We start from the raw sequence: 25,015 nt of genomic DNA, 5'->3' as shown, positions 1-25,015 counted from the left end.
TGCAGGGACACTTGGCTCAGTCTGGGAGGAAGGGACTGGACCTCCCTGGACTGAGTCTACCAAGTCGATCACAGTCCTCGGGGGAGGACTTGTCCTGGAGGAGATGGGAATGGAGGGTGGGCTGGGGGTAAGGGGAGGGCGTGGGAGGGGGGAGAATAGGGGAACCCATGGCTGATATGTAGAACTGAATGGTATTGTAAAATAAAAAATATATATCACAAAAAAAAAAAAGAAATGTTCTGGATTTTTCCTCCAGTCACACTTAGACACTCAGTGACAGACATGTAGTTGACATTAGAGTAGGATTAAAGAAGGTGGGTGTTTGCTTATCAGCTACAAAGGAAGCAGGTAACTGAGGATATATGGAAGGAGCAACTTAGATGATGAAATTAGGGGTCTAAATTTAATAGGAAGAAAAGATGGAGTTTTAGAAAAGTAGATGATATGATCTGGGGAATGAATGTCCTATAAGCTTCAGAGAATTTTGAAATATGGGTGAAAGAGAGTGAACTGGAAGACAGGAGGTGGGGGTTACAAAAAGGACACTTAAAATTGATGTTGCTGATGTTAGAAATATTATTCCAGACATAACCAATAAGTATGTATTTGATGTAGGGGGAAGTCAATATCAACTGAAATTAGGGAAGTTAAGAGACTGACATGCTGTAGAACTAAGTAGATCAATTATCTGAATATAATAATCATAAATAAATCATAGAAAAATGATTAAAAAATGAGAAGAATCCCAAAGTTTGACTCTCTGAGCAATAAGAGAATGTAACAGTGAGAATAGATGGCCTATAGTGAATGCATTTGGTAAAAAGAGTTTGGCAATCATAACTTTAAAGGAAGCCATAACTATAACAATGCAATTATGCATTTTATGTTGGCAAATTCAGTTTTTCAGACACAGAGATTTAGAATATGTATATTGTTAGGTGTTACTGGTATTGAATGTCAAATAAGTATGTTGAGTATATGTAGAGCATGAAGGGTGTGTTCAATAGAGCCATTCTGATTAAAGATCAATGAAATTTGAACCAGATAAGAAAAGGAGGAAAGACATGAGCTGAAACATTGGGAAGAAGAGTAGGGTGTTGGCTACTTTTTAGTGGGTTGGAAGTCCATACAACTGGAAGTAGAGAATGTCATGGATATAGATAAAGAAGAAGAATGAATTTGAAAGCTAGAGCCTAGTGTTCAAATTAAGAAACTTGAGTCTTCGCTGTTGAAAGAAACAACACTGATAGTGATAATAATAAGATGGACTAGAAGCCTGGACTGGAAAGAGGGAAATAATCTCTGGACACAAGGAAGTAGGGAATCGAGATATTGGAGTGTTGTTGTCACTAAATGTTTTGACAAGAACGTGTAGCGGTAAAAAAAACTACAGGCAATAATCTGGAACAAGTGGTGAGAGCAGAAGAAGAGTTGTAGATGACAGTAGCAAGTAGGGGGCAGAGAAGGGAGTAAACAGAGAAAGCAGAGGATAGAGTAAGCTTGGAAAGATGGAGAGAAGAAACAGTTTGGAGGGAACAATGGGATCCAGGTAGACATCTTTCATCTCCAGGCTTTGCAGTACAGAGGAGCATGAGAAAAAACCCTTTACGTATGAAGATCGTTGAGTGTGTTGCCATGAGGAAGGAGTCTTTGGGGGAAGTTCTGTAATAGTTGCAGGGGACACATAACAGAGTTCCACACTCCAGTGGTTCACAACAACAGAAACTTATTGTCTCATCATTTGAGGCATCCAACGTCCAAACTAATGGTGCTGGAAGTATTATATTCCTGTTGTAGGCCTCTCTCCTAGCTTGTAGTAGTTCTTTGGCTTGTAAGAGCATACCTCTAGTCAACACATGGCATCCCCTTTGTGTGCATGTGCCTGTGTCTAAATCTGCCCTTTTAAAATTAAGGACACTAGTCATGTTAGATTAGAGGGGCATCCTACTTCAATATGACCTCATTCAAGTTAATATCTGAAACATCTGTTATATCTAAATAAATGTATTTCTAAACAGTATCATGGTGTTAGGATTCCAACTTATAGTACAATTCATGGCGAAGATGGTCACAGGTGATGGTAAAGAGGGCACAGTACGTTTTGGGTATAGAAAATGGTTGGGGAAATGGGTCAGAGTAGTTGATATGGAGGAAATTAGGGGTAATGGATTATGTGGGAACTGAGCTCTCTGATTAATCAGTCATATGAATTCTAGGCCTGATAGTGTTAGATCTGATGATGGCCAACTGGGATAAAATGAGGCCACCAGTAGGTATTCTCATTTGCAGCTTACAGCAGTGTGATGGCCAAGGGCTGAGTGAAAGGACCCTGGTGTGCTGATATCCAGAGCAAAAGGAGACATAAAGATCTCTTTCTTCTTGTTGTGGAATCAGTGGGATCTTGGAGGAGAGCAAGTGGCAGGAGGCTGGAAATTTCTCTCCTTTGTAGGTATTGCACCATGTTAGTAGAAGCCTGAGGTGTGAGGAGTCCTTGCCATCTGATGGTGTGGTGCCATGGCACTTGTCACCAGATGACCTCTGGAATCCATGAGTGTTTTTTCAGCTGTAGGCTAGGGCACCATGTGTGATATTATGAAAACACTTCGGAACACATTTCAGCAAGGGTGAAACCCAAATCAGCAGAAGCTAAGTTTATGCTAACAGGGAGATAGATATTTTACTGGGTATGAGTACATGAAGTTCTCATGTGAGCCTACTGATTACTGAATTTTGTATGTTCATTAGGGCAAGCATGATGAGATCATTATTAGAACAACCTTTATAAGATTTGTCAAGCAGACAAATGGCTTGGATGCCATCTGTTTTTGTTTTCTTGCTCCACCTGTGAACAATCTCATTCCTTTCTGCATTCCAGGGAGTCCTTACCTGCCTAATGCTTTCCTCTTCTTCATTTTCTGTTTGCTTCATGAATTGCCCCCAATGTTTTTAGAAAAAGAAAATATTTTTTTTATAATTTTTTTTTTTTTGGTTTTTTCGAGACAGGGTTTCTCTGTGTAGCTTTGTGCCTTTCCTGGAACTCACTTGGTAGCCCAGGCTGGCCTTGAACTCACAGAGATCCGCCTGCCTCTGCCTCCCGAGTGCTGGGATTAAAGGCGTGCGCCACCACCGCCCGGCTTAGAAAAATATTTTTATTGCACTAATTGATTTTTTTTAAAAGGAAGACTACAGGCTAAAATTTATTAACCATTAGCTATGGTATTAGATGCTTTTTACAATGTTCTTTCTTAATTTTAATTACTCCTGGAAGATAGTATCCTCTTTAATACATGAGGAAATTGAACCACAAATAGATTAAGGGATATTCCTCTAGGTAATGCATCTAGTTACAGGCACACGTTCTTTATTCAAATTCATGCTGGTGGCCTTGAAAGCCTTCTCCCCCATTATGTACTTTGCTCCCTGGTATAGCAAATGTGGGGTCACCCTGATGGCTGTTTGCATCGAGAGAAACCCCATACTGTGTGGTGTGACAAAGGCAGCTTCTTCGGCTGGAGGATGGAGGCCCTGGCATTAGATCTGGCTCTGCCACTTAGTAGTCATAGACTACCTATCACCAACTGTAAAACAGAGTTCATCATAGCTTTTCTCAAGATTGTGATGGTGAAGGAATGAGATGAGAATAGCTAAGGAAATTAGTGCCTATAATATTCTGTGTTTAATGCTGAGTTTTCCTTTCTCTTTGCTGTTTGTTATTCAGCTACAACTAGAATACTTGCTGAATCAGATAAAAGAGAACTTTCCCTGTCATTTAGGAATGATGGACCATGGCACAGGCAAACTGGTGAGGAGATTTTTTTTTTTCAGTACACCCCAATCTACATTAAGGCCGAACATTCAGTTCTGAAAGTTTGACATTAATTTATACTTTAGAATACATTGTTAGGAAATGGGGTAAAAAGCTCCCTTCCAAATGTCTGCTGACTCTGGCCACTCAACAGGTTAATCAAATCTTATACTGTGTTTAGCTATCAAGTGTGACTCAGCTATTCACAAAGGCAATTCAGGAACACACAGCAATTTCCTTTCAGCTATAGAAGAGCCAAAGGAATGCCACTGGCATGTGAACTGGAGTAGAAGTCCGGAAACACTGAATGGGACTTTGAATGAATTTTTACTCCATGGAACTGAGTCACTGTCACCTCTGTCTGTACTCAGACATTATGAGATCATTACTACAACAGCTCCACATCAGAGTTGGTGTACTTGTGGATCACTGTGGAATCCTTGGACGGGTCCTCCTCTCAGACATTATGAGATCATTACTACAACAGCTCAGCATTGGAGTTGGTGTACTTGTGGATCACTGTGGAATCCTCAGACGGGTCCTCCTCTCAGGCATTATGAGATCATTACAATGGCAGCGTTGACACACTGGAGGATCACTGTGGAATCCTCTGATGGGTCCTCCTCTCAGAGATGTTAAGCCACGGGATACTTGGGTAATGTCCAGGTCTCAGCTTTCCAAAGGTCCTGCAGTGATTCTGATCAGAGGCTCTGCCCATGACACTTTAGGGAAGACCCATTATCTGGCACAAGCTCAGTGTGAGACACATGCAGTCATATTGTCCCTGACTAATGTCTTTTCAGTATTCTTTTTTTCTTCCTCCTTTAATTATTTTTTTAAGGTAGGATCTCACTGTGTCTCCCTAGCTTATTTGAAACTCACTATATAAACCAGGCAAGCCTCAACTTGTACAGATCTGCTTATATTTGTCTTCAGAGAGCTGGGATTCAGGAGTGTGCCACCACTCAAAGCTTGAATTTCTGTTCCTACTGCTTCATCATATGCATAAAAGAGTGGATATATCCTAGTGGATAAACAATGACAGGCAGTTCTGCATGTGAGATTATTACTAATTCAATAAAGGGCCAGCATCACTTATATCTTATATTGATCTTTAGCAGAAAACATTGGGTAAATATTTGTCTCTTATTTCTTCCTACTTCTTAAACCACAGTTATCCATCATGATGGAATAACATGAACATTTATAAAACAATGCCTCAGTCTTACAACTATACTTTCCAAAAAAAAAATCAATTTTGCTGATCTAACTACATCCTTTTAATTTCACATCTCCTAGGGGCATAGAACCAACAATCAGATTTATAAGGCTAGAAATTTCATCATAGGCCACCTAATATGTTCCTTGCCTTTGGCAGAATGTCATCTAAATCAACCTATTGCAATTGTACATCTAAGAGGACCAGCAAATCCTGCACTTGTGTTGTTGGGGCACTCCAATTCCACCCATGTTTCCCATTTCCACATTCTGGCTTGTATGTTTTTCTATGGATTCACTACTGATTTGCATCATTAGGGCAAGAGAAGGCACAAGGGTTGATCTCTGAGAAGTTTATGTGCTTGGCAGACATGGTCCTCATAAACAATGAAGGGGTTTTTGTGGATAAAGGTTTTTGTACAGAACAATCTTTAGGGGAAAAAGGAGGTCCAGAGCATAGAAGAGCAGCCACACCAGAGATGTTCTCTTTACTCAGGCAGTTGGACAGCCACAAAGAAATTCTTTACCCTTTACTTGTCCACCAAGTCAGTGGACATGATTAGAGCCAGGATTAGTGGTATCTAGACCTCCAATCTTCATTTATTTTTGAATTGTTTTGCATCATCTGTTTTTCTCATATAATCTTAGCATCTTAGAACGATGCGAATATAAATAGTAACAGAGTAAACAAAGGATGGGGGCAAAGCAAAGACCCAAGAGCCAGCCAGCCATACTCTTCACAGGTAGCTGAAAAATTTTGTAATTAGACCCCACCAAGCCTATGCGATCATAATAAAGTACCTTAATAGCCAGTAGTGTGCAATAAGAATTTTAATCCCAGCAGTTGGACAGCAGATTCAGGCAGAACTCTCTGAGTTTAAGGCCAGCCTGGTCTACAAAGTGAGTTCCAGGACAGCTATGGCGGTTACACAGCCTGTCTCTTTAAATAACCACCCCCAATTAAATAATTAAAGAAAAGAACTTCTATTTTTTTGGATTAAATGGTAGATGAGATAAGAGTTATGTGGGGTTTGAGAGAGGCATCACTGGGTAATAGTGTTTACCATACAAGGCTGAAAACCTCAGCTTGATCCCTGAAATTCACATAAGAGTAAAGGAGAGAACTGACTCCATAAATACCAAGGCATGGGGCTTTAGTGGTCTCATGACCTGTGAACTATTGGCTTAGTGTCTGTCTTAGGCTTACTATTGCTGTGATGAAACATCGTGACAAAAAGCAAGTTGGGGAGGAAAGAGTTTATTTTGCAGACAGTTCCATGTAACAAATAGCTAAATCTCCAAAGGCAGTGAGGGTAGGAACTCATGCAGGGCAGGAACTTGGAGAGAACAGTGAATGCAGAGGCTATGGGGGAGTTCTGCTTACTGGCTTGCTTCCCATGGCTTGTTCAGTGTGCTTTCTTACAGAACCCAGGACCACTAACCTGAGGATGGCACCACCCATAGTGGGCTGAACCCTACCCCATCAATCACCAATCAAGAAAATGTCCTACAGGCCTGCCAACAGCCAGATTTTATGGATGCTTTTTTTTTTTCAGTTTGGGTTTCCTTTTCTCAGATGACTTTAGCTTGTGTCAAGCTGACATAAAACTACCCAGCATAGTGTCCAAACTGGTGCTCAAGGTCACTCAACTTTGTCCTCTGTGTGTCCACTCTGGGTCAATGTCCCCATGAACTTGGAGAAAATATCGCACTGACAGAAAGTAAAAGCACCCCAATACTTTATTTAGTGTACTGTTTGTATCTTATAATAAATATTTATTACTTCGGAGAAAAGAAGTTTCTTGGTGTGTGGTATTCCATCTTCTGGGAAAAAAAATATTGAGACAAAAGGGTATTTATTGGTTCTCACTGTTTATTTATTCTCAAAAGGAAAACAACCTCCTTATCAGGGAGTGGGGATATGACAGAGCCAAGCCTACAAAAATACCAGTGGAAGATGGAGGCGATGACAACTCAGGCTGTGTCAGTGACAATTCTTCACAAACAACCCGTCCTCACCATGAGAAAATGGCTACTCTGCTGTCAATTGTTCTGGTCTATGGCATACCTCTCTTCTAACTGTTCTGGTCTGTGGGCATACCTCTCTTCTAACTATTCTGGTCTATGGCATACCTCTCTTCTAACTGTTCTGGTTTATGAGCATACCTCTCTTCTAATGTGATCCCGGGAAAGTCACATCTGCTTTGAGTCACAGGTTCTCCATTTGCAAAACAATAATTGGAGCTGTGACCTCATGTGATTTTCACTTACAATTCCTGCAATTGTCATCTTTTAAAACCTTGAGTCTATTTTTTGGGCGTGGGATGGGGAGTATATAATGGTTTCAAAGTGAAAATCCCTTGAAGTGTGGAAGTGCTTAAAGTATAAACAAAAATGTCAGTGTTCCATGTGGTGTATAAGAGCAGATGGTGTTGAGATGGGTGCCTCTCTGTTAGAAGTGATCGTGGGAGGTCTGTTCTTCACTAATGGAACCTCTGGACTGCAGAGCAAGCTTTGGCTGTTAAGTGCATATGGAAGGATCATAAGTTCTTTCATGTTTGTGCTGCTCCTCCAGACCTATGCTATTTGTTCCTCTTCTTTTTTCTTCTTCCCTGTGGACTTCTGAAATCATATCTACTTATTTCATTTTGTGTATCTATAATACAACACCACAGACTAAACACTACTTGTAATACATCGTAAGGTATTTATCTGACTCAGAGTCATAAAGGGTAGGAAACTGAAAACAGGGTGCTGGCGTCCAGTGAGGGTCTTCAGCTGCATTGCTACATGGTAGAATGAACCGTGGCATAGGTGGAAAGATGGAATGATAGCAAGCTCATTAAAAAACCTACTTGTTATGATAATGACATCGGTTCTCTCCATTCACCAGTCATCTCTTCATGGTCACACCTCTAAAAATTGTAATATCAGTAGATGTAAAGCAAAGGCTAACCAGACTACAAGCCACAGCTCCAGAGAAGCTAGCTAACAAGGAGAACCCTAAGAGGAATGCATGGATCACCCTGGGAAGGGGAAATAGAGGAGATCTCCATGAGTAAACTAGGAATGAGGGGTGGGCAATGGGGGGTAGGGGATGGGAGATGAGAACATAAGGGAATGGGATGGTCAAGCTGGCTTAGGGATGGAGTGGGAGAGCAATGAAAGAGATATCATGATAGAGGGAGACATCATGGGGATAGGGAGAAAGCAGGTGCTAGGGAAGTTCCCAGGAATCCCCAAGGATGACCCCAGCTTAGACTACTAGCAATAGTGGAGAGGGTGCCTGAACTGTCTTACCCCTGTAATCAGATCAGTGACTACCCTAACTGTCATCATAGAGCTTTTCTCCAGTAACAGATGGAAGCAGATGCAGAGATCCACAGCCAAACACCAGGCTGAGCTCCAGGAGTCCAGTCAAATAGATAAAAGAGGGATTCTATGAGCAAGGGCATCAAGGTCATGATGGGAAAACCTGCAGAGATGACCAAACCAAACTAGTGGAAACTCATGAAATTTAGGTCAACAGCTGTGGAGCCTGCATGAGATTGGACTAGGCCCTCTGCATAGTGAGACAGTTGTATAGCTTGATCTGCTTAAGGGGCCTCTGGCAGTAGGATCAGAATCCATCCCTGGTGCATGAACAGGCATTTTGGAACCCATTACCTATGATGGGACACCTTGCACAGCCTTGAGGCAGTGGGAGGGGCTTTGACCTGCCTCTACTAAATGTACCTCCCCATGTGAGGCCTTACCTTCTTGTAGGAGGACATGGGAAGTGAGTTGGGAGAGAGAGACTGGAGAGGCAAGAGGAGGGAAGAGGGGGATCTTTGATTGGTATGTAAAATGAATAAAAAATTTTCTTAATAAAAAATGATTAAAAAAAGAAAAAAATGTTGTATCAGTTTTCAAGTTCTAGCCCAGCAGGTTGGTACACAACTGTAATCCTGGTATTTGGGACTTGAAATGGGAGACTCAGTAGTTAGGGGTCAGCCTAGGCTGCACGGAACATTTGAGGCCATTCTGGGTTGTATGATACTACCAACAACAACCATGAAATAAGTTGACAAATGCCAGCATGAACCTGGGGGGACACATTCAAGATATAACATCAACTCTTTTCTCTTCACTGCTTCTCACCCCATGAAAGTGGAGATTGTGATATGGGCATCTAAATAGGCAGATCCCCAGCTTCTCCTGTCTGTATCTGCAGCTTAACTTTTAACTAGGTAATTTTCTGCTTAATTTTATATATGGGTCCTCATGTGAAATTTCTACTGATAAAGTAGATCCCCTGCTGAGCATAGCCTTGAACAAATTTCTTATTGAAAGATTATTTCACATTAAAGAATACCATGGTGATGAACAACACAATACTATAGCAGTAGAAGAATATCATTCATCTCTAGGTGGAAACTCAGGGCCAGCTGAATATCCTGGAACCACTTTTTTGTGTGTTTTCTTGTAGATATATAGAAATTGAAAATCTTTGGGATCCTATAGTAGTAAGAGAAGGGTAGACAGGATGAAAAGATACTGAAAATCAAGTAACTTGAGGGACTTTTGCAGAGGAAGGAGAAATTTAATGTGAATTTGAGAAAACCAAATAATAGACATGATTCTAATTTATTTAGCCAAAGGACAAATGCATAGAAAGAAGACAATATCTTTGTTACTATTGAGGGCAGAACTTGGTTCTTAGTTTAGATCTCTGGGAAACAAATCTGGTCTCAATAAACAGGAAGGATGTCAGGGAGCTAGAGGCAACTTACAATTTATAATTATTTACATGGTCGGCATCTGTCATAGGTAGTAGAGAGTATCTTGGCTTTGGGAACAAATGTTCTAGCATGGTGGGGGGAGTGGGCCTCTGCATTGGCCTCGAGGTTGTATCTAATGACAGCTGAGGTTTTGAGGCTCTGAGATTCCAGAGATAATGGACTGAGTAATCATATTTTGCTTAGTTCAAAACTCACTTTGCATCTTTGGTGATATTGTTAAACTGAAACATCTTTAACGGACGGTAGCTTCCAGGGTTTATTTCTGCCACATAATTCAGATTTCCTGTTACAAGATACTTTTATTGCAGAAAAATTCAATACGCTCAATAAGCCCAACACAGTACATAAAGAGGCTCTTAGGAAGCTACTATTCCTTGACTGTAGGGAAAATAAATCAAGCTCACATGAATTATTTGTTTTTAAGTACTCATATTTCTAAACATTAAATCTTGAGAACTGGCATACCATATGTCTTAGTTGGGGTTATCATTGCTGTTATGAAACACCATGATCAAAGCAACTTGGGGAGGAAAGGGTTTATTTGACTTAAGATTCCAAATCACTATTCATTGAAGGAAGTCAGAACAGGAACTCAAACAGGGCAGGAACCTGGAGACAGGAGCTGATGTAGATGCCATGGAGGGGTGTTGTTTACTGGATTGTTCCTCATGGCTTGCTCAGCCTGCCTTCTAGTAGCACCCTGAACTACCATTCCAGGGAAGGCACCACCCATAATAGGCTGGTATCTCCCCCATAAATAACTGTTTAAGAAAATGCCTTACAGACAGATCTTACAGAGGCAATTTTTTCAACTGAAGATTCCTCCTCTTAGATGACTCTAGCTTATGCCAAGTTGATATAAAACTAGCCAATATACAATATATGACAATTAATATCCTATATGTTGATTTAATATTAGACTCCAATGAGAATAAGTCTACTACATTAGAGATTTTAGATATCAAAGCAAAATTTTAAAGTAGTTGTTTTCTCTATACTTCCCTTTAACCATTTCTGAAGTCTTTCCCTGATCCCAAGATGGCATTGATCTGTTGGTCACCTTCTGTTATAATGTCATTTAGGGTTCCTAAAAGTCCACTGAAAAGACCTTTTTCTTTTCCTTTGGTTTCACAGAGCATTCTCATGGAGACAAAAAATTTAAGGGACATTCCACTATAATGGAAACAGCAAGACTGTCTGTTCTGGAGTTTCTGCAAGAAGCTATGAGCAGTTCCGCTGCTTTCAGATTGAGTACACACCATGTGAGCAACTTCACACTGCTCCATTAGCCTAAAAAGCCCCTTCTTCCTCATCCCACATCTACCACCAGAGGTGAAAACAGAATGCAGAAGCTTCATCTCTGCCAGAAGCAAATATGATTCTTCTCTTTCTTTCCCATGTATTTGCAAGTTTATTTTGACCAAGATTGGAGGAAAATTGTTTTAAAAAATTAAGTGGGGGCGGGAGGAGATAAACTGGGGAAGGTTGATCAATAGGCAGTAAGTTACATCCAGACAGGAATGATATTCTTCTGCATAGCAGTGACTGTAAAAAGTAACAATGCTAAGAGAATTTCAAAAAAATCTAAAAGAAATGGTTTTGAATGTTTATATTACAAAGATATATCTCTGAGGTATAGTTACGTATAGTATAGTATAGTATAATACATTGAATATTACACAATGTATACATGTATTGACTATCATGTGGTATCCCATAAATATGCATACTTTTTGTTTTAAAATAGCAAGTCAAAAGGTGTTATGTGTAGCTCAATATTTAAGAGCATTCATTAAATCTGCCACTTTTGTTTTTCTGGTGAGAAAGATTTCTATTAGTACTTCCTCTTTAGGGATCATCTTACATTATAAAACACCCTCATTTGATGGGTGCTGCCCCTTTCAACTTCCACCCTTAGATAACCTTAGTCTTTGCTAATGCTCAAGACAACTTGGGGAATTCCACATGATGCAGCATGAGAGCTTCATAGAATTCTAGAGCTGGGTTAACTATTTTTCAGAGAACTGGCTTATGACTTTCATTTTAGAATTAGAACACTGGAGTAAGGAGCAATTTATGAAGTTTATATAAGAGCTAGATTTCTGCCTTACAAAATACTTATGTTTATAGCCATAGACAAGTGCTGCTCTCAGCCACTGTCAGAGAAGCTCCCTTTTTTGATTAGTGGGTGATGGTTCATATAGAGACTCACAACTTATTAAAGTGTGGAAGAATAAGCAACTCTAGAATGACTGGCCCTGAACAGGACATCTGTGTCAAAGGCTCAGGGCCATCATGGAAGGGAGGGTGTACACAGAAAGAAAGAGCAGAGGCTGTGAAGGAATGCTGCAAGAGAGTCTCTTCGGGACACAACACAGCTGTGGTGTTCATAAACTCATTGCGTCTGTGGCTACTTGCATAAGAATTGCACAAGATTGGGCATCCTCATTTCAGCTTACAACCTGAAGGACTATGGGTAGCTAATGGTGGCTGGTGGAGGGGTTTTATTTTCTTTAGTGATATAGCCAGTTTTAAGTTGCACATATTCCAGTAAATAACATCCTACCCAAGTTCATGACAATAATTATAGTTAACACACACACACATACATACACACACCATAGAAGTGGGGGGGCACTTATTGAGAAGAAGAAGGGCTTCATTTACAGAGGGAAGGAGAAAAGGGAGGTAATGGGGAGTGAAAATGACCAAAAGTTCAGTATATTCATATATATATCATCCAAGGATAATAAAAATTGGAACTCAGGTATCTTGATTCTTTGCATAGTATTCTTTGTTTTATGACATAGATGGATATGAGGACAACATTTTTCATTTAAAGAACATTTTTTATAAATGAATTTATTTAAAATATTTTCTGCAAATAAATAATATGGACATCTTGCCTTTTGGTACAAAATACTACGGATTTTATTGCATTCATGGGTTTGTATAATTTTTGCTACCATCACTTAGGGATTTAAAAAGTATTAACAGATGTCTGTCAAATGGGTTTGCACATAGTGAAAACTCTGAGTCTGGCAATGTACTGAGAGCATCATACACTTGAGATTTGTTCCACAGTTCCATGAATCATTCATTTGCTCTTTTTTATTATTAGTTATTTTCATCAGTTGGCTCCATTGCAGCTTGTTCATCCATTAACCCATTAAGAGACAATGGGATTAACGTCAGAGGACAGATAATTGACAGATGGAAACAGATTGGACAGATGGAAAAGCATGGGTCACAGGATGGCCAACTGTACAAGTTTGCTTGGCACTCTATAGCAGTTCTATGCTGGTCTTGGGACTGGAAAACCTGTCCCAGGAAACTGATTAGGCCTATTGCTGGCCCAAGATAGAGGCTGATATTAGAGGGTGTTGTAAAGCCACCAAAATTTATCCAATTTCTTTTTTTCTACCCCAAAGGACAGCATACCCTTTTCTCCTTTATCAAAGCCAGACACCACCAAGGGCTCTGCTAACTCATTCACTTCCAGCTTTCCATTTTACACGTGGAGCACTGTGGCGAACAAAAATATTTCAGTTGCCAATTAAGGACACTTGGACAATAGAGACAATTATCCTTATAACATAGAAGTACACAACAGAAAGGCTTTTGTGGGTTTCTTACTACCCACAAAGCATTTACTTCAGAAGAAAAAGATGATGAGTAGTCTCTGTGGTGCTTCCAATGATAATGGCCTCCGTAGGCAAATATGTTTGAATGCGTAGTCCTCAGTTAGTGAACTGTTTGGGAAGGATTAGGCAATACAGAAGTGCATTCTATTTGACTTCTTTATGAGGAAAGGAGAAATTAGCTTTACAGGAAAATAAACAAACAGAAAATAAAGAACAAAAACGCAGTGCTGACACGTAAGTTGACCCTGGAGTGTTCCATTGGACAAAATTCATATTTTTGGTAGCAGGATGGTTTTGGCTTTTGTTGCCCCCTTGGAAGAATATTAGTGCATCCCAAAATTTCGGAGCTATTCTTTTACATCACATTTCTCTCTTTTGTATGTAAATGAGCCTAGATGAGACAGTTCCTGTGTGTCAAAGCTCAGTGTGTACAGCAGTATTCTAAAAAGCATGGCGGAGTGGACGGCTTAAGTAACTCCATTGACCTGCGTGACTAAAGCTAGTGGTGAAGAAGCACACAATGGACAATGGCATGTGACACTTGCCTATCACCCTAGAGATGTTAGTCTGTGCCAATGGCACCCATCCTATGGGCTGTAACACTTTTGGGAGTCGAATGACCCATTCGACTGGTCACCTAAGACCTCCAGAAAATACAGATATTTACATTACAATTCATAACAGTAGCAAAATTATAAAGTAGCAATGAAAATAATTTTACAATGGGAGGGGGCTGTCACTACAAGATGAGGAACTGTATTAAAGGGTCGCAGCATTAGCAAGATGGAGGACCACTGGTCTATGCTGTGGTTTGGATGAGTGTCTCCCAAAGGTGCACACATTCAAGTTTGAGGCACCCTTAGTGGGAGTGGAACTTTTAGGATGTAGTACCTAGTAGAAAGTCTCTAGGTCACTTGAAATGTGTGTGGCCTGTAGAAATCTGTAGTCTTTTATCTTTCGGTTTAGGGATGTGAATGTTCACTTGCTCCAACATATGCCTCTTGCATTTCTAAACACATTGTCCTTATTAGAAGTCTAAACCAACGGGGCCATCTGATCTTGAACTGGAACCTTCAGAACCATGTGTCCAAATAAATCTCTTTTTACTTCACAGGTAACCAATACTAGTTGCAGTAACAAAATGCTGACTAGTGTATTCTAATTGCTATTCTTTCAAATATATGCAACAAATTAAACACAGCACCATCTAATTTAGTTAGTTTGGGGTTCTTTTCAAAGTGGCTCATACTGAATTTAATTAAGTTGAAATCTAATATTTCCAAATAAAAAAAGTGAGGAACACCTGTCTTCAGAAATACCTTAATGGTAAATTCTTCTTCATCCCAACATTTCAAGAGCCAGAGAGAATGTGAATAGTATATGCATAATTATAAAGAGTAGACGCAAACCTGTTGCAGTTAAGAGAGGCCAGATCAAAAGCTGGATTGTGCTGTTGGGTGTGGTTGGTATCAGCACACCAAGGAAAGGTTAATTTACTGCAGGCCCCGGGTTCTGTGAGAGTCCCTCCTACTGGCAGAATGCTTTCAGGAACAAGAAGTAAACATTAACATTTTGAAGACTGAGTGGACTTGCTTCTAAACAGGCAGTCTGGAGTAGGTGCTCAGTGTCGTTAGAGTGTACTTCTGTGATGCTCCTGTCTTCATAATTTTACCTCATAATCGCACATTGAACACTTTCATGGCAAATGTCTTGCCCTGGCTTGAATATGTGTCCTATCTAAAACTCAGATTGAAAACATTTTGAGATTACCATACAATTATATTTCTTCCTTCCCGTTCCTCCCTCTAAACTCTCCCATGTACCCCTTCCTGCTTTCCTTCAAATTCATGGCCCCTTTTCCACTGGTTGTTATTGCATGAATAAATATATATTTATACATATACATACATACATATTCTTAAATACATCCTGCGCAGTCTGTATGTTACTTACATGTATGTTTTAAGGTCTGACCGTTTGGCACTGTACAACCAATTGGTGTGCTCTTCCTTGGGAAAGGCTGCCTCTCTCACTCCCAGCTTTTGCCTATAGTTCTTTGTGTAGGGTTGAGGCCTCATGGGCGTTCCCTTGTCCACTTTGGCAAATCCACTGGTGTCATCATTGTTCAGCTTTCGTGTGGGTAGTCACGTCAGTGAGAATTCGAGGGTGTAGCTTCATGTTACTAGGAGACACAGTCTCACAGCGAACTCTCTGAGCCTCTGGCTCTTGACATGTTTCTACCTCCTCTTCTGCAATGTTTTCATGGTAATACTACTGGGAGGTGGGGCCCTTAAGAGATGATTCCACCATCAGGGATTCACCTTATGGATGGGTAAATGCTGTTCGTGTGCAGGAGGATATTAAGGGAGAGAACTTATCTTCCCTTGCCTTCTTTCTCTTGCCTTCTCGAATCAGCAATGGGATAATACAACATAAAACTCCTGATACTTGCTAGCTCTTCTGTCATGGGTTTCTTACCCTCCAGAAACATGAGAGATAAATTTCTGCTTATTAAAAATTATCTACTCCATGATATTCTGGTATAGATAATACAAGATGGATTAAAGTCATCCTTGTTAAGGGCAAAGAGATCACATCATTTTTGTCCCTTCTACTTTTATTAGGAAAGCAAAACTTTGTCAGAAAGTTTTCCCAGTAGACTTCCCTTTTGTAGCTACTTCTAGCTTGAGAAAGTCAAAAAGTGTGTTCTATCTAAGGTCAATCAATTTTTGTTTTCTAATACCAGAAAAGAGGGGGGAACAAGTGAGCGGTCAAATAACAGTCTGCCCACATGTTATGGCTCCAGCTCTGATCTAGTTGTTATACTGACCAGCCCCATGGGCTTTGTTTTCCTTCAGGTCGTAAAAGAATACAGACTGTAAAAATAGAATTGTGCTGAATGATCTCTTGAAGTGGAATTGAATGTTATTATAGGTTATCTATGAAATTTAGGCTGTCTGGTCATTGTTTAATGAGTGGCTATTATCAGAGTGGCAATGTTCCTTTTCCCTTGGCAATGGTAGTTGTATAGTTTTGAAAGTCATGTGCAATGTTCTTCAGATGCCGTGAATTATTAATTGTTTGGGACCAGGAACTATTTGTGGTCTATGGGCTGGTCTATATCAAGGATAGTTGTTTCCTTCTTTTGCATGGAGAGATGTGTCCAAGGAGCCTTCAATTCCCCTTAATTGTCACCTATATATCCCAGAACCCTAGAAGACACTAGGCAGAGTGGTGCCCAAAATTTAATGAAGGGGTGGGGTGCTCTGTGGCAAGTGGTGATGATTCATCCAGAGCCAGTGTGGGTGAAACTTATCTCACATCCTGCTTCTGCCTTTTTATCCTCCACATTGTATCGTTGTCTCACAACCATGTAGCATTTTTGTTCATGGTTCATGTAACTTGTGATAAAGAATTGCTATGAATCTTTGATGCCCAAAATACCATGCTCAAAAGAGTCATTAGGCTTTTTAGAAGAACCATCTTAACGATTGGCTGAAATTGATTTATAGTATTCATGAAGAGTGTATAGTTTTGACTGACAACATTTATAGTTAAGAGCATCATTTATTTTGAGTAAAATGGTGGAAGAAATTAAAGAATAGGTCTAAGGGGCTGAGTGCGAGGTTCTTTGGCTCCTATGAAGACAAAGACTATAAATTTGTACTTCCTGCTTCCTGTTTTCATCCATGTAACTCTTCAACTTTACCCAGTCTCTTAGTTTCCTTCTGATAACCCCTCAAAATCATAGACTTTGCCCTGGAAAGGAAATTAGAAATCATGTTGTCCAAGCCCTTCACCTTGCAGATGAGGACCTCAAGGCCAACACTGGTTCATTAGCACTCTCAAGATGAATAATTCAATGGCAGAAGTGAAAAATTAGGATCTTTTGAGCATAGTTGCTGTCAATGTGGTTTGGCTTTTTTCAGAGCTCTGAATCACTGCCCATGTGATTGCACATTTGATTGAACACATACAATTCCTTCTATAATTAGAGGCAGGTAAAAATAGCAAAGGGATTTTACCACGTCTCCACTTCCCTGGAGGTCAGGTCACAATTATTGTCTTCCTTTTAACAGCAGTGCTATAGTTTTATATTAACTATTTTATTAGATTTTAGGTTTTAATATAATTATTGCCTGCGGCCACTTAGGAGTAGTGAAAGCATATGTAAACAAAATCTGGGTGAGGCCAGAAAAGGATGAGGAGGGGAGATGGAAGAACTTCCCTGTAGATTGTAGAGGTGTCAGGGCAGAAGTGAGAACTGCATACATGTCACAGCATGGTGATGCTGTGTCATGGCCCAGAAGCAGAAGTCAGGAGAACTGGATTCTCTGTTGCTGGGTTCATGCTCTGCACCTTGGAAATTCCTCCCTCATGTAAGACCTTGGTGACTTTTGGCTATTACCATTGACTTTTGTATGACTAGAATGAGCCAAGAAAAAGGGAACCTTTGAAGTGACCCCCCCCCCCTTTTTTTTAAATCAGAGCTCTGGCAAAGATGATGTCATAGATTTCAGGCTCTTTAACACAGATCTTTCACATGATCAGCTGAGGAGCCACAAGACGAATTTTGAACTTACCCTTTAGTTCTCAGAAGAAGGTAGCAATCTTAGGCCCTAGGTGTGGGAGCGGTCCTTCTATATGTGAATGAGAAGATGCAGGTTGTGAGCCCCTTGGAAATGATTTTAAAAAAAGTTACATAATCCAATCAAATTAATAGTGAAAGTTTATTTATTTATATTTTCAGTTGAAAGAGAATTACATCATTTTCCCCCTTTGATCCCTCCAACCTCTCCTATGACCTTGCCACACTCAGGTTGATAGTCTCTGTTTCTTTGATTATTATTGTTTCATATATCAGTATATGTACATACAAATAGATAATCAACCTGCTGAGTCTGTTTTTTTTGTTTATGTGTATATAGATTCAGGGCTGACCACTGTGCACTGGACAACCAATAAGGAGACTTATCTCTGGGCTAATTCTTTTCCTGGTGGTCATTAGTGGCCTGTAGTTATTTGTCTGTGGGTGGGCCCCAGGACATTTTATTCCCCTCCATGTCAACATGCCCATTGATACTGCCATTGTTCCAGTCTTGTTTATTCAGCTATTTCTAGGAGAAACTTTCACAGATGATTTCCTGGTGTTCTGGCTTTTCCAGTCTTTTCACACTCTCTTCTGAAGTGTTCCCTGAGCCATAGATGTAGGAGCTGTGATATAGAGGTATCCATTGAAGCTGGGATCCCCCGTGATCTATTGATCTCTATATTGTGTTCAGTTGTGGTGGGTTTTTTTTGTTGTTTTGTTTTGTTTTGTTATAGTCTCTATTTGCTGTAAATGGAGGCTTCTTTGATGAGGTATGGCAGCTACCCACACTTGTCTGAGTATGTAAGGATGAGATTTGGAGTGTAGTCGGTAATTATTCTGGTTAGCAAAACTATGGTAGTAGATTCTTTTCTAAGGTCCATGCCAGTGCTAACCCTGGGAAGCTGGTTAGGTTTTTGCTACCAGGTATGATTGCCCTCCTGTGGCATGGGACTTAGGTTCAAGTAGACAGCTGTTGATTATCACTAACATGCGAGTGACTCTTAATTCATCCATATGGATACCTTGCCATGCTGGACATTGTTGTGATTCACAGGTATTGCAGCTGGGCAGGATTCTTTAGTTGTGTCCATCTGATGGCAACTCCATAGCATTTTCTGGTACCATGGGAACAAGAGCACAGGAAGGAGGCATTTGGTCCAGAGCCACATGAACCACCTGATTCTGTGTCCTGAGTGTAGAGGCTGAGAGGAGCAGTGGGAAGAACTAGGGAACCCTGGGTTCACACGAAGAAGCAGAGTCCCCAGGGGCAGCGGAGGTGTAGTGGGAGGAGGCAAGCCTACAGACAGACTACAGCAGGAGCAAGAGTGAATCTGGAGAAACCGGAATGTTGGACAGGAAGGATAATAAATGCAGGCTACCTGAGTCCCAGATCAGTGTGAGCACCGAAGGTCTCTGGTAGAGAGCAGTTCTGTGGGTTGGTATGTATCACAAAGGGATGGGGATGGCCTAGAAGAAAGGCTAAAAGAGGTGGTGGTAAAGAGCTAGGGGGACTCTGGGTCTGATAGGTTAAAGTTTTAAAGATAGTATACTTTTAAAATATTTACAAAATTGTAGCATCAGTTTTACTTGGATATAAGTCAGTATCATAAAATTTACCCACCAATGTTAAGTTGATGTGTGCCTGTATAATCGTAGTGCTGTGGAGCCACCACCATAGTTATGGAATATTTTCACCATGCAAGGAAACCCCATATCTTCTAGCAATCACCTCTTCTCTTACCCCCCAACTTCTTACTTTTTCTTCGTTTCTCAACAATCATCCCTTTACTTTCTATTTTTACAGATGGGACAGTTCTAGACCATTCATATATAAAAAATCTCCCATTATAATCCTCTTCCATCCACATTGCAGTATTTGTCACTACTTTATTTCATTTAAAATATACAATTTTACTTTTAGTAATATTTTTACTAATTCTTTGAGAATTTCATGTAATGTGTTTTGATCATTTTTCACTTCCAACTCTTCCTAGATCCTCCCCTACCTCTTTACCCACTTAATTTTGAGTTTTCTTCCCTCTCCTCATCCTCTACTTTCCCCTTCTATCTTACTGAGTTCAATTTGTGTTTCCAAACTACTCTTTCATGTGGGGGCATGCCTTGGAGTGTGGTCGACCTACCAGGGATCACATCATTAAAGAAAACTCTCTTTCATGTATCCCTCCTTGATCTTTTTCAAATTCATGGCCTCTTTTTGTTTCATTTATTGTTATTACATGCATATGTATATGAACACACACATATTTATATATATATTCCTAAATATACCTTGTTCACTCATGTAGGTTTTCAGGGCTGACCATTAGGTATTTGGTAACCAACTGGTGTGCTCATCCCTGGGGAATACTCTTTCTCCAGCTTCCATGCTCATTCCTGGGGAAGACTATTCCTCCAGATCCTAGTTTTCCTCATTTGTCTGTAGTGCTTTGTGTAAGGTTGAGGTCTTATGGGCGTTTCCACATCCACTTTGGCATGTCCATTGATGTCAGCTCAAGTTTGGGCAGTGTGGTGCATATACTCTATTGAATATTAGTCATCTATAAAGAAAAACAAAATCATGAGCTTTGAGGATAAATGGATGGAACTAGAAAAGATCATATTGAGAGAAGTAACCCAGACCTAGAAAAGGCATACATCTCATGTCCTATCTCATTGAAGGCTTCTAGCTTCAAATCTTCAGATGGGAGCACATAGCCCAGAGTAACTGCAGAAACCAGGAAAGTATGAGGGGACCATTGCTAGGGTAGGGGGCTGGGGGAACAACAGAGTAGGGGATAGCAGGAAGAATTACATTTTAAAATTAGGTAATCTTTAAGAGTGAAAGTTATTCTTTTCTCCTTCACATAGATATATAGTGGTGAACTAGCAAATAAAATTGGGCCTTAGATACTCCTCTGGAATAATATAAAGGAGTCGCAGATTTATTATATTAAAAAAGATGTATTATTAAAACTGCCAGCAAACTGATCAGTTTGAAAGGAATGCTTCCCCCACATTCTAGCGGAACTCATCCTGTTTGACATGTTGACTTTAGCCTCAAGACAGCCCTAGAGATCCTAGGCACACTAAGCCTTATGATAGATGTGAATTCATACATGAACACAAATTTCCAATCACAGCTTCCTGATTTTGTACATTATTATTGTTCAGGCTTTTTCTCATCTTACATTTTAGTTATTTTTTTTATATAGTGAATTTTCAAAGCTAGCATAGTTACTGTTTTCTTAGCTCACTGTTCTTCTGGATATTTCATATTTTCTTTTTGACCATTTTGCTTTTCTCCACAATACTCTTTTAAACAGTAACTATTTGGAAAGAATACTTTGCTTTTTATTTTCTTGAGAGCATTTTTATTCATTTATTATTTATTTAAAGGTGGTTTGTCTGGTCATGTTGCTCTAGACGAGCGGGTCTCAACCTTTGGGTCACAACTCTTTTGACAAACCTCTGTCTTGTAGCTGGAGTTTTCCTGCCTTGCCCACAATCAGGACAAATCTTTATCACCCCCCAGTCCCACAGCCGCTCAGACCCAACCAAGTAAACATAGAGACTTATATTGCTTAGAAACTGTATGGCCGTGGCAGGCTTCTTGCTAACTGTTCTTATAGCTTCAATTAATCCATTTCCATAAATCTATGCCTTGCCATGTGGCTGGTGGCTTACCAGCGTCTTCACATGCTGCTGGTCATGGCGGCAGCTGGCAGTGTCTCCCTGCCTCAGCCTTCCGCTTCCCAGAATTCTCCTCTCTCCTTGTCCCACCTACTTCCTGCCTGGCCACTGGCCAATCAGTGTTTTATTTATTGACCAATCAGAGCAATTTGACATACAGACCATCCCACAGCAAAACTATTTACATTACAATTCATAAACGTAGCAAAATTACAACTATGAAGTAGCAAGAAAATAATTTTATGGTTAGGGGTCACCTGAGGAACTATATTAAACTATATTAAAGAGTTGCAGCATTAAGGAAGTTGAGAACCACCGCTCTAGACTGACTGACTTTCTTGCAGATGTTTGAAACTATGGTTTTGCAGTCATCCAACCTTCCTTATTGCAGTTGAGAGGCCAGCTGTTGGACTGATGCATACAGAGTCGGGCACGTAGCTCGCCTGGTAGAGTGCTCAGGAGCATGCTAAGGGCTCTGGGTTGGATCCCTGGCACTATATAACACAAAGAATGGCATCTCTTATGTATAATCCTAGCACTCTAGAAACGGGAGGATGAAGATCAGGAATTCAAGGTCATCCTCAGCCACACAGTGAGCTTGAGAACAGCCTACGCTGCATGAAATCCTGTCCCAAAGAAAAAATAATTCATTTTGCAGGTAGCTTTCTTTGGATTTTGACTGCTTCCAAAATCTCTGCTTCTCTTTTCCTGCTGTGCGGTGTCCAGACAGGCATTTGTTTTTCTGTTACTGGCATTGCAGTAGTTTGCTATTGATGTATGTCAAATCATCACAAATTTTTATCCTAAAAATGTGTCCATGTATCAATTCATGCCTATACATCAACAGTATGGTATGAGATGCTGTAGGGTCTATCTTGAGTCTGAAGTTAAGATGTCGAATGGGCTGAGTTCTGCTAGGTTCTGGGGAGAAACACTGCTCCCAAACTGATCAGTGTGTTGTCAGATTTCAGTTCTTTGTGTTTGTAGGAATGAAGTCACATTTGTTCACAGGCTATTGGCCAGGGATGTTTCTAGTTCCTAGAAGCCACCCATACGCCTCTTTATCCCACAGCTTCCTGCATCTTCAAACCAGCAGTAGTGTGCCAAGTTATCTTCTTGTCTCATGTCTCACTTCATCTCTGACTTGTCTCTAGATTGAAAAGATTCATATGCTTTAGTCAGATTATCTTCCCAGGCAAATCTTATATTCTTCAAATCAAATGTGCCATCTAATATAATCTAATCCTAGAAGTAAAATTGATCATAGTCACAGTTCCAGGAATCAGGCAGGGTCCATACACTAAGAAGCAGGTGTGTATCTAACATGTGATATGTTTATGGGACTCAAAGTCAAGTCACATCTCTGGTACACAGCAAGCCACTGGCTCTACTTAATAATTCTGAGCTCCACACAGCTGAAACCCAGGAATAGTGTGGCCTTTTTCTCACTCAGTAAAGCTAGGGTTAGCAGTATCTTTTTTTTCTTTTACTTTTAACATGTTTCCTTTAAACTTTTAAACACCTGAATCATTTATTGTTGTTGTATTTGCTCTTTTGGGTGGCCTGCCACCCAGCTCCCAAATAAATCACACACGGAGGCTTATTCTTAATTAGAAACGCCCAGCCATAGTTTGGCTTGTTGCTAGCCAGCTTTACTTAAATTGTCCTGTCTAGCTTTTGCCTTTGGGATTTTACCTTTCTCTATTTCTGTATACCTTTTATTATTTCTTACTTTGTGGGTTGCTGTGTAGCTGGGTGGCTGACCCCTGATGTCCTCCTCCTTTTCTGGCTATTCCTTTTTTTTCTCCCAGATTTCTTCTCTCTGCCTGCCAGTCCCACCTATCCTTTCTCCTGCCTCACTATTGGCCATTCAGCTCTTTATTAGACCCTCCGGTGTTTTAGACAGGCACAGTAACACAGCTTCACAGAGTTAAACAAATGCAACATAAACAGAAGTTACACACCTTAAAATAATATTCCCCAACAGTTTATCACTAAAATGAAGGAGAATTCAGTATAGATGAGTTAAGATGTTTGCATTTCATCATTTGTTTTTTAGGAGCTCTCATACATTGACAGGGGGCAAGAGTTACTGACTAGGGCACTTTTATATTCTATGTGACACATGTGTACTCAACATTGTTTAAAGAAATCTACATGTATAGGCAGGCCATTTAACAATATAGAAACACAGCTAATGGTTGTTTTGTTCTGAAATCTCACCTTCCCCTTCTAGCCTATATGCCACAGGAAGAGTAGGAGGCTGATGCCCCTACACATGAAGTAGACTCCAGGGTTCCAAGAACTAGCTGAGCCCAGACGTCCAGAGCATGACAGAAAAGTGGAAGTGATGATAAGAGGTACAGACATCACAGATCTCAGAAATGCAGCTGAGAACCTGACCCAAGGGGCAAGATTGAGCTCTGGGATGGTTGATTGCCTGTCTTTTGCTTCTTCCCTATAAAGCCTGGCTGGCTGGAGATGAGATACAAGGCGGCCTGTTGTTTGTTTGTAGAATGTTAGTTTCTGCCCTCTTGGACCACAAGTTCTCCAAATAAAAAGCAATTTAACAACTGAATTCCTATCTCTGCTCATTGGCTTTTGTGATAGAGACAACACACTTCCTGGTGATATATTGTGATGACTCCACCAGGATGCTCCTGGACTCCGGGGTAAGTTAAGGGGGAGCCATGATCACTGCCTAGATGGAGGTGGCCCAGGGTTCTGGGCTTGGAAACTCCTTAGTGGCTGTCAAGTGATTTCACTTAGGAACTTCCCTTCCTTGGCTACCCAGTCTTGCTCACTCAACAAACTGAATCACTGCTGTGTTTTCGTTTTTTTTTGGGGGGGGGGGATTTGGAGTGACGTCTTCCTTGGGTAATGTCACTCTTTTTAAGTTCTACTGTGTTTTCCAATCTGCCACTGAAGCCATGTCTACTAATCAGTAGCAGAAGAAAACGAGAAGTTTGTAAATATTGGCAACACGAGTTTCCATGCCAAGGTACCCATTATCTTAATGCCTCTTGTGACCTCCGGGCGGTGCCGGGATGGCAAGACTGAGTCATTCATGGAGTCACACTGATAACGGTCACAGCATCTGCTAAGCAGCCTGTCTTTGGGGTTTGTTGCTGCTTGATCCCTGAAGAATTTCCTCCTTATTTCTTTATGGTTACTGCCATGGTGGTAGTAGTTCAAAAAAGGGAGAGCCCAGTGAAATTTCCCAGGATTTCTGGTCTCCATTTACACACTCAGCTCGTGTCTCAGTATCATGGTATAGTAAATGTTA

The 25,015-nt window shown here is 40.4% G+C and overlaps 1 long non-coding RNA gene across 3 annotated transcripts; it reads left to right on the top strand.

The window, feature by feature from the left end:
• Nucleotides 1-230: 230 nt before the first annotated feature.
• LOC143268661 (uncharacterized) lies at nucleotides 231-24,353 on the top strand. 3 transcript variants are annotated; one of them, XR_013044719.1, is made up of 3 exons: nucleotides 231-314; nucleotides 10,939-11,203; nucleotides 23,966-24,353. It is a non-coding gene; the product is annotated as an uncharacterized LOC143268661 (long non-coding RNA). The 3 variants fall into 3 exon arrangements; XR_013044717.1 differs by having other exon boundaries at nucleotides 231-348; XR_013044718.1 differs by lacking the exon at nucleotides 231-314 and adding an exon at nucleotides 3,717-3,802.
• The last annotated feature ends 662 nt before the right edge of the window (nucleotides 24,354-25,015 follow it).

The sequence above is a fragment of the Peromyscus maniculatus genome, chromosome 15 (genome assembly GCF_049852395.1).
Source record: "Peromyscus maniculatus bairdii isolate BWxNUB_F1_BW_parent chromosome 15, HU_Pman_BW_mat_3.1, whole genome shotgun sequence".
Classification (NCBI taxonomy): domain Eukaryota; kingdom Metazoa; phylum Chordata; class Mammalia; order Rodentia; family Cricetidae; genus Peromyscus; species Peromyscus maniculatus.
This window is presented reverse-complemented; position numbering and strand designations above follow the sequence as displayed.